Raw genomic sequence first — 14,161 nt, forward strand, 5'->3', positions numbered from 1 at the left:
CTGTAGACCAAAAGGCCATGTGTGTCCTGTAACTTGGCTATGAATGAAAGGAAAGAAATAAGAAAATGGTTAGAGGTAGTATGATTTATGAAAAGTTTGTTTGTTTTTTGGATTTTTTCCCCTTTAATATGGCAAAGGCTTAAGTATTTCATTAAATTACAGGGAAGAAGCCAGTTGAGATTTAAAAAAAAATCTTGAAACACAGACTTGGACATTGGAGACTTAGCTTTTAGAATCCTCCCTCAAAGAAAGAAAAATACATGTTTTTCTCCCCCATTAGATTGTCACTTCCTCGAGGAAGGTCAAGGGCTCATGTATTCTGTTTATCTGTATACCTAGAGCCTTACCCAAATAAGTGCACCATGCACATATGTGTAGACAGACGGATGGATGGGTAAATGAATATGAATGATGGGTGGATGGATGGATGAAGGGATAATGAGTGGATGGGTGGATGAATGGATGGATAGATGGATGGGTGAATGAATGAACGATGGATGCAGGGGTGAAGGATGAAAAGATGTAGGCTAAGAATTAGCATAATGTGTGCATCAGAGTGGCCACTAGGTGGCAGATGTGACAGTCAATGACTGCTCTTTCTGAGAAATTAGTTCAGATGGTTAGCTACAAGATAATGGACGACAGTTATAGTTTTTCTTTTTTGTTTTCTTTTTAATTTACTTTCTTTTTTTATATTGAGATAGGATCTCACTCTGTCAGTCACGTGGGAATTCAGTGGCTCAATCATGGCTCACTGCAGCCTCGATCTCCCAGGCTCCTGAGTAGCTGGGACCACAGGTGTGCACTACCATGCTGGGCTAAAACTTCTCTCTTAAATGAACTTACGTAAGTGGAATATGCCCAATATTTGAAGTGGAAATTTGGATTTTCCTGTTATCTATTGATTACTCACTCAAATATCAGTAGGTCAACTTAGTCTTTCCTGGAAAAGGAGCTTTTGGTCCAAAATAATAATAATAATAATAAAATAATAAAATAAATAAGGCAGTTACATTGACTTGTAGTTTAAAAAGGGACTGAGCACATGTGTCCATCTTTTCTCTCACCTGAAATCCCACTGAAATGATGGCAAAAGTGTGATTCTACAAGGACACAGAGAATGGAAAAGGAAACAAAAATGCTATTATAACCACTTTCTTAAATGAATTGTACTTGACAAATAACAGGCAGGAAACAACCTGGTCATCTTTAAATTTTCTCTGTCAGATTTTCTTTCTCCCACACCAGGATAATATCTTGTGCAAAGTCAAAGGCTTTTCCGGGCACTTTTGGAGATTAGAACCGTCTCATTTTGGGGTATTGAAAAGTACGCTCTAATCTAATCTTCCATCTTTTATCTAATCTATATCTTCTCCCACTTTCTAGCTTGGGTCTGATTCTGAATTCTGCCAGATGGAAGTGGGGGTTCATGGTCTATTCTTTTTGTCTCCATCAAAACCCTTCTTTCTCTCTTCACCAGCTGATGCTTCTCTGCCCCCCTTAGTATTATGCCCAAGGGGAGCAGGGGTTAGAAGAGGAAAAGACAGTCCTATATTATTGGGCGGTCGTACCTGACATTGGTACCTCTGTGTGGCAGGTGCCCCAATGCTGACCCTTTCTGCTGGTGGTGCTTTTGCACAGTTTTTTTTTTTTTTTCTCACGCTCCTGTGGGACTTTTGACTTCACACTGTTCTCCCCACACTTTACTTGGTGAAACCCCATGCAGCTGACCTTTCATGATTTCCCCTAATTCTCTTCCCAAGTACTCTTGATGCAAGCTCATTCTGTTGAGCCAGAACTCTTGGGTGGAAACTCAAGCTCACTATTACTTTCCTGGTTTCTCATTTAGTTCTTGGAAAAACTCATGAATCTCTGTCTAATTCAATGACGAAAGTTTAGACCATTCCCACCGCAGTCCCTTCTTTTTTCCACACAAGCATCTCCAGGCAGCCTTAGGTGAGTGGAAGTCACTAATCCTTCTGCCCCACCACCCACCTAACCCCCTAAATCCAGAGGACATGGGTCTAGTTCTCCCAAGAATACTGTTTCCCCACTCTCCACTCAAGTAGAAGCACAGAACAAGTCTACACATTTCTGCAGCTCAGCAGCAGCTGACTGGGGACTGAGATGTTCGTCTCCACTCCTGGCAAGTAACTCAGTGTCTACAGTGTGCACATGAAGCCTCCCATTGCTTGACCCAAGAGGTGGAGAGAAACTTCTACTTTAAATGTTCATGTGCCCATATATGACGCTCTTCAAAAAAAAAAAAAAAAATTCTAACTCACTCTAAAGAGTCTCTAGCTTTTTTATGGAGTTTTCTTTCTTCACACAGGGACTAAAGTTGAGAGGTGGGCTATGGGCACAAGACTCATGTTACTGTAAATGCATGGTATGTTAGTCCTTCATGAATGTCTAACATCTTCTTTTGGAATACGGGCATAGATGGCATTCTAGGCTTTCAGCCTCAGACACAACTCCAAATTTATTAAAAACCTCACTTAGAAGCTTGCTATACTACAATTAAAGATAATTATTAATTATAGTTAGTAACTGTATTAGTTCATTCTCATGCTGCTATGAATAAATACCCAAGACTGGGTAATTCATAAAGGAAAGAAGTTTAATTGACTCACAGTTCCACAGGGCTGGGAAGGCCTCAGGAATCTTACAATCATGGCAGAAGGGAAAGCAAACACATTCTTCTTCATATGGCAGCAGCAAGGAGAATTGCAGAGTGAAGTGGGGGAAAAGCTCCTTATAAAACCATCTTGCAAGAACTCACTCACTATCATGAGAACAGCGCGGAGGTAACCACTCACATAATTCAACTACCTCCCACAGGGTCCCTCTCACAACATATGGGGATTATAGGAACTACAATTCAAGATGAGATTTGGGTGGGGACACAGCCAAACCACATCAGTAATAATTAGAGAAAAAAGAAGGGGCTCTTGAAATTAAAAAACGATAGCTGAAATTTAAAAATTCAATAGAAGAGTTGGAAATAGAATGAAGAAAATGTCCAGGAGGTCAGATATCCTAGTATAAAACAGTAGGGGAGAGGATTTTCACAGAAACAATAAAGCAGTGTCATGATTGAAAAGATCTTCCCAATGCCATGTGTAAGACATGGAAAATGATGTACACAAAGGCACATTATTATGACATTTCAGAACATTAGAGATAAAGAGAGGAAACTAAGATTTTACAGAGAGAATGATCACATCACATAACAAAGAAATGAGAATCAGAGTGGCATGATTTCTCAAGAGTAACACTGGAAGTTGGAACAAAATGGAGCAATGCTTCAAAATTCTAGAAAAATTACTTTTAAACTAGAACTTATGCTCTAGGAAGCCTTTAATCAATGAGAACGATACAGTAAAAATGTATTTATTTATTTTTATTTATTTTTGAGACAGGTTCTCACTCTTGTTGCCCAGGCTGAAGTGCAGTGGTGCAATCACAGGTCACTGTAACCTCGAACTTCTAGGTTCAAGTGATCCTCCTGCCTCTGCCTCCTGAATATCTAGGACTACAGGTGTGCACAACCATGATTGTCAAATTTTTATTTTATTTTTCGTACAGCCAGGGTCTCACTATGTTTCCTGGGCCAGTCTTGAACCCCTGGTCTGAAGTGATCCTCCTGTTTTGGCCTCCCAGGATGCTGGGATTATAGGCATAAGCCACCATGCCTGGCCAAAAATATATTTAAATATGCATTTCTGTGGGGTCACTGGTGATATTCCCCTTATCATTTCTGATTGCATCTGTTTGATTCTTCTCTCTTTTCTTCTTTATTAGTCTAGCTAGCAGTCTAGCTCTTTTATTAATTTTTGCCAAAAAAACAAGCTCCTGGATTTGTTGATTTTCTGAAGGGTTTTTTCACATCTCTATTTCCTTTGGTTCCTGTCTGATCTTGGTTATTTCTTGTCTTCTGCTAGCTTTGAGATTTGTTTGCTCTTGGTTCTCTAGTTCTTGTGATGTTAGGTTGTTGACTTGAGATCTTTCTAGCTTTGTGATGTAGACATTTTAGTGCTATAAATTTTCCTCTTAACACTGCTTTAGCTGCATCCCAGAGATCCTGGTGTGTTGTCTCTTCATTCTTATTAGTTTCAAATATCTTCTTGATTTCTTAATTTAATTTAATCTAATTTAAAGTTCTAGGATACATGTGTAGGATGTGCACGTTTGTTCCATAGGTAAATGTGTGCCATGGTGGTTTGCTACACTTCACTTCACCTAGGTATTAAGCCCATCATGCATTAGCTGTTTATCCTGATATTCTCCCTTCCTGCACCCCTCCAACAGGCCCCAGTGTGTGTTGTTCCCCTCCTGTCTCCATGTATTCTCATTAGAACTTCTTGATTTCTGTCTTAATTTTATTATTTGCCAGGAGTCATTCAGGAACAGGTTGTTCGATTTCCACGTAGTTGTGTGGTTTTGAATAAGTTTCTTTATCTTGAGTTCTAATTTGATTGCTCTGTGATCTGGGAGACTGTTATGATTTCCTTTCTTTTGAATTTGCTTTTGAATTTGCTGAGGAGCTTTTTACATAATTACATGATCAATTTTAGGGTAAGTGTCATGTGGCAATAAGAAGAATGTATATTCTGTTGTTTTGGGGTGGAGAGTTCTGTAGATATATATCAGGTCCTCTTGATCCAGAGCTGAGTTCATCCTGAACAACTTTGTTAATTTTCTGTCTCGATCATCTGTCTAATGTTATCAGTAGGATGTTGAAATCCCCCACTATTATTGAATGGGAATCTAAGTCTCTTTGTGGGTCTCTAAGAACTTGCTTTATGAATCTGGGTGCTCCTGTATTGGGTGCATATATGTTTAGGACAATTAGCTCTTTTTGGTGAATTGAACCCTTTACCATAAAAGTGTAGTTGCTAGTTGTCTAGGCCATGTCCATTCTTTCTTGCCTCTTTTCTAGAAGAACTTGTTGGGCACAAAAATGTGCTCAGTTAAATTCTACATTTCCCACGCTTTCATGCAGACTAGGAATAGACATGTGACCCATTCCGAAAAACAAAATGAAAGTGGATGACTTCTAGGAGAAATCCCTCAAAGGGGGTAAGATTAACATATATATTGTTTGCCATTTTCCATTCTTGTCTTCCTGCCTGGAAAAGTGACATGAAGCTTGACTTGGAGCAGCATCTTTTCCCATTTCTTTATAAGTTCTTGTTGACCTGTATGTATTATCCTGAATTTCATGAATTTCCACTTTTGAGGTCTGTTAACTAACCCTGAAACCTTTCCCTGCCTGAAGATAATACATTCCCTCTTTGATCAATGCTGTTGACTTAATGTGTCTTATTGGTGTTTACATCCCCAGTGCCCAGTGGAGTAGGTTCTGAATTATAGGACTTTGAATGAGTACATGAACCAAAGAGTGAACAAACATTATCCCCATCTATCAGCTTCCTAGACACCTCCAACTTCTTTCAAGGCTTTAGCACTTGATTCATTGTGTGTTTTCCTCACCATCATTTGCTCACTACTTCCATGATTTCAACGCCCACGAGATCCTTATAACTCCTTGACTTCAATGTGCCGTGGCTTCTATTAAGGGGATAAACTAAATGATTCCCAAATTCTGTTTCTCCTTGCATCCCTATTTTCCTCTCCCATGATTTTTTGTTGCCTCTCACCAGGGCAATTGCAATATCTTCCAGTAATTCCCTCACTCTATGGCACTGTAACCTGATTTGTCACCTGAACAACACAGCTTTCTGGCTTAAAATCATATTTATTAAAAATTGTCTGTCCACTTTACATCTCTCCTTCACAGTCTGATCCCAACATACATTCCTCTCCTAACCTCTCACAGCCAACCCAGGCTTCTCACATCTCCTCAAACCCACTTGGACCTTTCCCAGCTCTTTGCAATTGTTCGTGTATTTTCTCCACCTAGAATTGCACTTGGATTCTCTGAAGCCCATTCATCTCTCCCAACTGAAAGACCAACTCTAATGTCACTTTCTCCCACAAAGCATTCCCCAATGGTTTAAGCAGAATTAATCCCTGGAGCTGTTATGACTGCAAAAATACTTTGCAAGTATGTCTATTATAGCATTTATTAGAATAGTTAATACCATATATGGCTACCTGCCCATATACACTCACTGAAAAAGCTCCCTTTCTGTTACCTTCACAGACCTAGCACACAGTGCTGGGCATGTAGTACACTATCAAAAAACTGTTAGATGAACTGAATTGAGATTCAAGGAGCTATCCCTGACTGTGAGTTAAGTCTAGTGTATTCTGGAAATAGGAAAGGCAATGCATATCTACTCCCTTAGGAACCCAGCCTCATAATTATTTTTAAAGTTTTCTATTTTATCAAAGAGCCTTAGAAATCACTCCTTTTCAAAGCTCTACCAAAGCATTATTTTCCTAATTAATTATTGTGGAAGGATAACTATTGCATAAATCAATTCCCAACTTAGTTTGATCATGATCACTAATGAAATAGATTGGAGATCTGGAGACCCAAAGAGAATGTTTTCAGATGAATAATATATTTTATTTGTCAGCAGTCCTCAGGCTCAATTTATGGTGAAATTAACTGAAAGTGGATTGCAAATAATTGTCAGTTCATTGTCAGTCTGCATTTCCAAGGCGTTGAATAGATAGAATGACGAAAGGTAATTTCGTTTTTTTTCGTAATTGCTTCTGGATAATACCAGAGTCTTTGAAAGAGAGTGTGAGGCTGTGCATGTTGAAAATTGCAAAGAAAATGCAAAACTTGAGTTGAATACCAAAAATTCTCCATATGTCAGATGTAGTAGAATTAACATTCCTAGGATTCTTTGCAGTCTATTCCACTAAAATTATCTACAACAGATAACATGGTTTTGGACTTAAGATATGAAAAACAAGATTTTACGTGTCAACAGTGATAGTCAGAATGGGGATCTAACTCCCATTAGTTTTATGGTAATTTCTGAAAGGGGTTAAAAAAATACAATTTCTTTCACATAATATGAGGAGTCACTGGGAGGTTTTTTAGCTACTTAAAATCACCAGAGAAGAAAGTAATCAATAGCCAATGAAGATGAATGAGGCTCCAAAGACAGATGAAGAAAGTGAGCAGGTAATGGTAGTGGAAGAAATCAGTCTTCATGAAAGACAAAAATAAAACAACAACCTCAGCTTTCTGTCATTTCTTTATATTTATTCTAAAAATGAATTAAGATAAAGGAGGTTACTGTATGACATAATGCCACAAATCACTCACTAGTAGGGATTACCTATGCACTGTGTTGTATGTCGTCAGATTAACATAGTATCTTGACTTGCTAATACCGTTCACCTCACAAAAGGGTCCCGTGGTTCAAATAAATTTGGGAATGTTGCATATAATCTCCTCCTCTTAGAGAATCATAATGCACATTAACATGGGAAACTCTATGAGAAGTCCTGCAATAGGAAAACTGTGTAACTTTGTCTGACCAAATATTTTCCAAGCATATTTTACTGCAGTTACTAATCAATGCCACATGGAGCACTGTCTGAGCAATGGTCCACTGGAAGATCGAGCTGGCTGGTTCTGCAAAAGAGTCTTGGTCTAGATGTTGTTCATTCTTAGAGTTATGTCTGGGAGAGGTATATGGGCACTATCCTTTGTGTATGTCAGACACTGACTCAGTGGTACTGTTGTCTTGAACAGAAGAGACAGGAAAAGCGAAGAGAGAAGTCATGGTTTGTTTAAGTTTATTCTTGCACTGCTATAAAGAAATACCTGAAACTGGGTAATTTATAAATAAAACAGGTTTCATTGGCTCATGGTTCTGCAGGCTGTAGAGGAAGCATGGCTGGTTAGGCTTCAGGAAATTTACAATCATGGCAGAAGGCAAAGGGGAGGCAGGCACATCTTCACATGGCCAGAGCAGGAGGAAGAGAGAGAGTGGGGAGGTGCCACACACTTTTAAACAACCAGATTTCATGAGGACTGTATCAGGTGAACAGAACCAAAGGGGGAAATCTGCCCCCATGAACTAATCACCTCCCACCGGGCCCCACCTCCAACACTGGGGATTACAATTTGACATGCGGTTTGGGTGGGGACACAAATCCAAAGCATATCGTGGTCTATATGAAATGGGTGCATACCCTAAATGTAAATTGGAAAATAAAGTAGTGCTACAGAGACATACTCAGTTGCTAACTCAGCTAGTAAAAAAGTACTTGAACATTCACTCTTTTCAAAGTAATCTATGACATGTCTCCTGCTTGGAAGCCCATAGGGTTTGGAGATGAGTGCAATGTCTTTATCATGGGCTACAGTGGGTGCCCTCTCCAGCCCATGCCTGTTTCACACCACAGCCCCCGGGTCACCTCCTGTGCCCATCCTCTCTGGTGTTCTCTCAGATCCCACATCTCAGACCAGGCCCTCTTATGGAACGCTATAACTTTTCTTGATAGTACTCACTGCAAATGATTAATGCTATGTGGAACATTGGTTAACATTGTATTGAAGTATAAGATATACCCTACAAAGTGTCTAATCTTGAAAAACTTGTACATGTGGATAAATCTGAGGAGCTACCACCCTGATCAAGCCGTGGAACGTTTCCAGCACCCCAGAAGACTCTGTTCCTGCTGTTTAAACCACTAAGTTTGTGGTACTCAGACACCTAGTTGGTAGTTAGAGGTGTTCTCGCCACCACCACCTCCACCTCAATGATGCAGGTGACCTGCCAAGGAAGCCAGAGCATTTCTCAGCAAAGCTGTGCCATGCCTGGAAGGAGGTCTGTGGGGGCCACAGAGCTGTGGGTCTGGCAGCCCCGCTATAACACCAGAGTGAGTTAGCCACCAGTGACAATGTTTGGGGGCTGTGGTGGCACCTAGCATGCTAAACTCACATTCAGAACATGGTGGAGGCTGCTTCCCTTTTCTGCTGGCCAAACTTCACACAGATCCTCTTGTCAGCCCAAGCAGAACCACCCAGAGAAGGGGATTCTGCTAAACACAGTTTCCATTTAGCTAAGTCGCCACTGTACCAACCACCACAGGGGCATCGTTTCTGCAGAGAAGCTCTTTCAATGTCTTGCGTGGGGAGCATACACGAGGCTCCTGGTACCCTGGTCAAAGATGGGAGACAGGATGGGGCTCTGGTCAAGAGTATGTGGACCTCTACTAATCCTTCAGTTTGGGGCACATAACCTCATCCATGGCCTCAACTCTGACACATGTTCCAGAGTTGGGATTCTGGCCTTCTCAGGGTCTCTAGAGAACAATTCTCCGGTTACTTGTGAGAATCAGGGGTTTGGTGATGCAACTGCAAAGGACGGGAATGATCAGGGGTGGGTCCAGTGGCTCTAACAGAGGCTTTCACACTACCTCCCTGTTTTCAGCCCTGCCTGAGCCTTACTCCTGCTCTCCAAGCTACCTGTGCCTCAGCCTTGAAGTTGTCAGAGTTCTAAGCAGTGAATCCCCCTCTGCCATTAACCCCACTGGGCTCCAAGGTGTCCCTGCATTCTCTCCTCTGCAATGCCAGATACCTGTTCTCCACTTTTTATTCCACTTCCAAAAATTTGTTGACATTTTTCACTTGCTGGTGCGAATTTTTATCCACTGTGGTCTTTTCGCTTGTTCTCATTGTCCTTGCAGGATATATATATATAAATATATATATATATATATTTAATAATTTTCCTCACACTTCGGTTGTGTCTCAGAAGGAAGTAGCAGTCAATACATACACCCAACCTACCATTTTAAACACAAGACTTAAAACATTTTTTTCTATATGTTTTTGGGGTATAGGTGGTGTTTGACTACATGAGTTAAGTTCTTTAGTGGTGATTTGTGAGATTTTGGTGCACGCATCACCTGAGCAGTATACACTCACCCTATTTGTAGTCTTTTATCCCTCCCCTCCTCAACCTCCCCCGCAAGTCCCCAAAGTCCATTGTATCATTGTTATGCCTTTGCATCCTCATAGCTTAGCTCCAACATATCAGCGAGAACAATGTGTGGTTTTCCATTCCTGAGTTACTTCACTTAAAATGATAGTTTCCAATCCAGGTCACTGCAAATGCCATTAATTCATTCCTTTTTGTGGCTGAGTAGTATTGCATTGTATATATATACCACAGTTTACTTATCCACTTGTTGATTGATGGGCATTTGTATTGGTTCCACAATTTTGCAATTGCGAATTGTGCTGCTATAAATGTGTGTGCAAGTATCTTTTTCGTATAACGATTTTCTTTCCCTCTGGGTAGATACCCAGTAGTGGGATTGCTGGATCAAATGGCACTTTTGATCAAATGGCAGTTTGATCAAATGGCAGTTCTTCTTTTAGTTCTTTAAGGAAGTTCCACACTATTTTCCATAGCGGCTCTACTAGTTTACATTCCTACCAGCAGTGTAGAAGTGTTCCCTGATCACTGCATCCACGCCAACATCTACTGTTTTTTGATATTTTGATTATGGCCATTCTTGCAGGGATAAGGTGGTATCCCATTGTGGTTTTGATTTGCATTTCCCTGATCATTAATGATGTCGAGCATTGTTTCATATGTTTGTTGGCCATTTGTATATCTTCTTTTGAGAATTGTCTGTTCATGTCCTTACCCCACTTTTTGATGGGATTTTTTTTTTTTCTTTTCTTACTGATTTGTTTGAGTTTGTTGTAGATTTTGGATATTAGTCTTTTATCAGATGTATAGATTGTGAAGATTTTCTCCCACTCTGTGGGTTGTCTGTTTACTCTGCTGACTGTTCCTTTTGCTGTGTAAAAGCTCTTTAGTTTAAGTTCTAGCTATTTATTTTTGTTTTTATCGCATTTGCCTTTGGGTTCTTGGTCACGAAATCTCTGCCCAAGCCAATGTCTAGAAGGTTTTCCAATGTGATCTTCTAGAATTTTTATAGTTTTAGGTCTTGGATACGGCATCTTGGATTTTTGTATATGGCGAGAGAAGAGTATCCAGATTCATTCTCCTACATATAGCTAGTCAATTATCCCAGCACCATTTGTTGAAAAATGTGTCCTTTCTCCACTTTATGTTTTTGTTTGCTTTGTTGAAGATCAGTTGGCTGTAAGTATTTGGGTTCTTCTCTGGGTTCTTTATTCTGTTTCCTTGGCTGATGTGCCTAGTTTTATACCAGTACCATGATGTTTTATTGACTATAGAGTTATACTATAGTTTGAAATCAGGTAGTGTGATGCCCCCAGATTTGTTCTTTTTGCTTAGTCTGGCTTTGGCTATGCGGGTTTTTGTTTTTGTTTTTGTTTTGCTTCCACATGAAGTTTTAGAACTGTTTTTTCTAAACCTATAAAGAATGATGATGGTATTTTGATGGGGATTGCCTTGAATTTGTAGATTGCTTTTAGCAGTGTGGTTATTTTCACAATATTGATTCTACCCATCCATGAGCATAGGATGTGTTACCATTTGTTTGTGTCATTTCTGATTTCTTTCAGCAGTGTTAAACGTAAACTTTTTTTCCACTCATTCTTTAACCCAGAGCCCCTTGGCTTTGTTCCCAAAAAACTCCTGGTATAATTCTCCACCTCCTAATTTCCAGGTCACTAGACTCTTTCTAACCATCACTCTGCTTGAACTTTCTGTATATCTGGCCTTGCCCACACCCACACCCCTGTTTTCTGCTCCTACCTGGTGGACGCTGTCTCCTGTGCCGGGTCTCCTGGAACCCCCTGATCACTCCCTCAGTTTCCTTTGCTGGCTTCTCTTCCTTTTCACTCTCCTTAAATGATATTCCCTATAGCTTAATCTTTGTATCTATTTGCATTCTCACCATGGTTTTAATGATCATGTTTACAGAATGATTCACAAACCTATATCAATCAGGACTCTTTGTCTCAAGTAATAGAAACCTGATTTCAGAAACAGAAACATAAATTTGCTTTGCATGCAGAAAGAAGACCGAGGCATCCTAAGAAACATGAATGACAGGAAAGCCTACCATATGCTGTCTTATATTACTTCTCTGTGTTGACCAACTACTTATACTGAAAATGATGACACAGAAGGAAAGAGAATTGTAATTCCTTACTCATCAATAAGGTGAGCAATGTTGGTAGAATGTGCACATATCGATTAAGATGAAAACAGTCGAGTAACAGAAACCTAATTCAAATTTGGTTAAGAAACAAAGGGAGAGGTTATTAACTCATTTATGTAACTCAGGACTCAACTGAGACGCTCATAATCTCTACTCCTTGAGGGGTTTGTTTTTGTCCGTGTCTCTCAGCTCTGCTTTTCTCCACATTGGCCTCGTTCTCAGGCAGTCCCTCTCTACCTGGTTATAAGTCCAAAATGCTCTATGATGTCATGGTCCTCATGTCTCATCATCCCAGAGGAAAAGGGTGTCTCTTTCCCCACAGATGTAACCAGGTTCCTGTGGAGGACACGGCTTTGCTAAGCCTGCCTGCCTTCTGTGTCCTCCTCTGGGGGTGAGTCCACCTCCCCAGAACCATGGGGACTGAACAGGATTACTACAGAGCAGCAAAGAAGTGGGGTACCAAAGGAAGGGTGGGTTGTGGAAGGGATGGAAAGGGGAAGGAGATATTACATTTATTTTGACAATTTGAGGAGGTCTAGATTTAGGACATCAGGGCTGTCATCCTGGTTCTTTGGGTTTCTTGTCTTTTGTCTGTATAATAGGAAGGTTGGAATTCTAAGGCCCTCTGTCCACCATCATCTTTCTTTAATTCTATGAATAATGGACACATAAAGCAGAAGCTTTTGAAGGTGCCTCTGGGCATAGTCTGAGGGGCAGCAGAGCACAGTGGTTAGGAGCGTGAACTCTGGAAACAGATGTGTCATTCTGTGTGTGTTCATCATCTCGGAGTCTGCTCAGTGGGTGTAGTCTCACAGAGCCCCAGGCTCAGAGAGCCTCACACTTATTTTAATGCTCTGCTGTCACTGTCTTGAAATTCTCGACAATTTTATGTTTGAACTTATGTTTTGCAAGTGAATTCTGACAGACATTGGAGCATGAACGTGAGTAGGGAAGATAAGCACAATATGTTAAGCTCAATAAGAATAATGGGGTATCTGCTGTTCCTTGCTACCTTATTTCCTTACAGAGTTCACAACACCTTGTGAACACAGAATTCTGGCGGACCCACAATACGTGGGAGTTCAGTGAGACTTAAAGAGTAAAAGGTGAGCGTGGCATATTGGCATATCTGCATATCTACCACTGACTTTTTGCTTGGGCCAGAACTTGCTTTGAATGCAGAAAGAAGGCCAAAGCATTCCAAGAAACGTGAATGACAGGAAAGCCTACCATACACTCTCTCATGTTACTTCTCTGTGTTGGCCAACTACTCGTACTGAAAATGATGACATAGAAGGAAAGAAAATTGTAATTCCTCACTCACTAAGAAGCCCAAGGTGAGCAGTGTTGGTAGACTGTGCACACATCAAGTGAGATGAAAACAGTTGAGTTGGTTTTGCGCAGCATTTCTATCATTCTGGAGAGAGTGAAATACACACACATGAGCAACAAAATAATGAATTGTGAAATTTTGATTATTCTGCATGTGAGTTACATGCTCTTCTATTTGCACTGAAAACACACTGCACAACATAAAAATGAATGGTACAATTCATACAATGACAAAATTAAATTTTTTATTAAAATAACATTAAATGGCAAATTAAACATCATAACAAGTTGAGAGAGAGACTTAGAAAGAAAGGAAAAAAGCTTTATATTTTCCTACCTTTAATGGCACTTCTTTCCCTGCTTTTGGAACAAAAAGCCTCACATTTTGATTTTGCACTAAGCCCCACAAATTATTTAGCCTCCCCCTGAATCAGCAAATGACTTTACCTCTTGGTGATTCTGTTTCCCTATTTGTAAAGTGGGCACAACCACAGCAGTGTCTCTACTATTGGACTATTGAAAGAATGAACAGTGCTTAGCATTCAGTAGTTGCTCAATAAACATAACCTTTTATTATAAAAATGAGCTAGTATAAAACATATCTTTATGATGTAGAATAGTCAATCTTTTTTGTTTGTTGGTTTGTTTTTGAGATGGGGCAGGGTGGGTCTCACTCCTGTTTCCCAGATTGGAGAGCAATGGCATGATCATGGCTCACTGAAGCCTCAGCCTCGGGGCTCAGGTGATTCTCCCAACTCAGCCTCCTGAGTAGCTGGGACTA

General features: G+C 40.2%; 1 long non-coding RNA gene across 3 annotated transcripts in view; it reads right to left on the bottom strand.

Moving 5' to 3' along the window:
* Positions 1–14,161, bottom strand: part of LOC126932646 (uncharacterized) — a 61,136-nt gene that overhangs the window by 4,209 nt on the left and 42,766 nt on the right. The window contains exon 4 of one of the 3 annotated variants that reach the window (XR_007718263.1): positions 13,373–13,465. The exons of 1 other annotated variant lie outside the window; for it this stretch is intronic. This is a non-coding gene — a long non-coding RNA (uncharacterized LOC126932646). Of the gene's footprint in view, positions 1–9,599; positions 13,466–14,161 lie in introns of those variants that run through there. One more of the 3 variants, XR_007718262.1, reaches the window with a different exon arrangement.

Source organism: Macaca thibetana, chromosome 12, assembly GCF_024542745.1.
Source record: "Macaca thibetana thibetana isolate TM-01 chromosome 12, ASM2454274v1, whole genome shotgun sequence".
NCBI classification, from domain to species: domain Eukaryota; kingdom Metazoa; phylum Chordata; class Mammalia; order Primates; family Cercopithecidae; genus Macaca; species Macaca thibetana.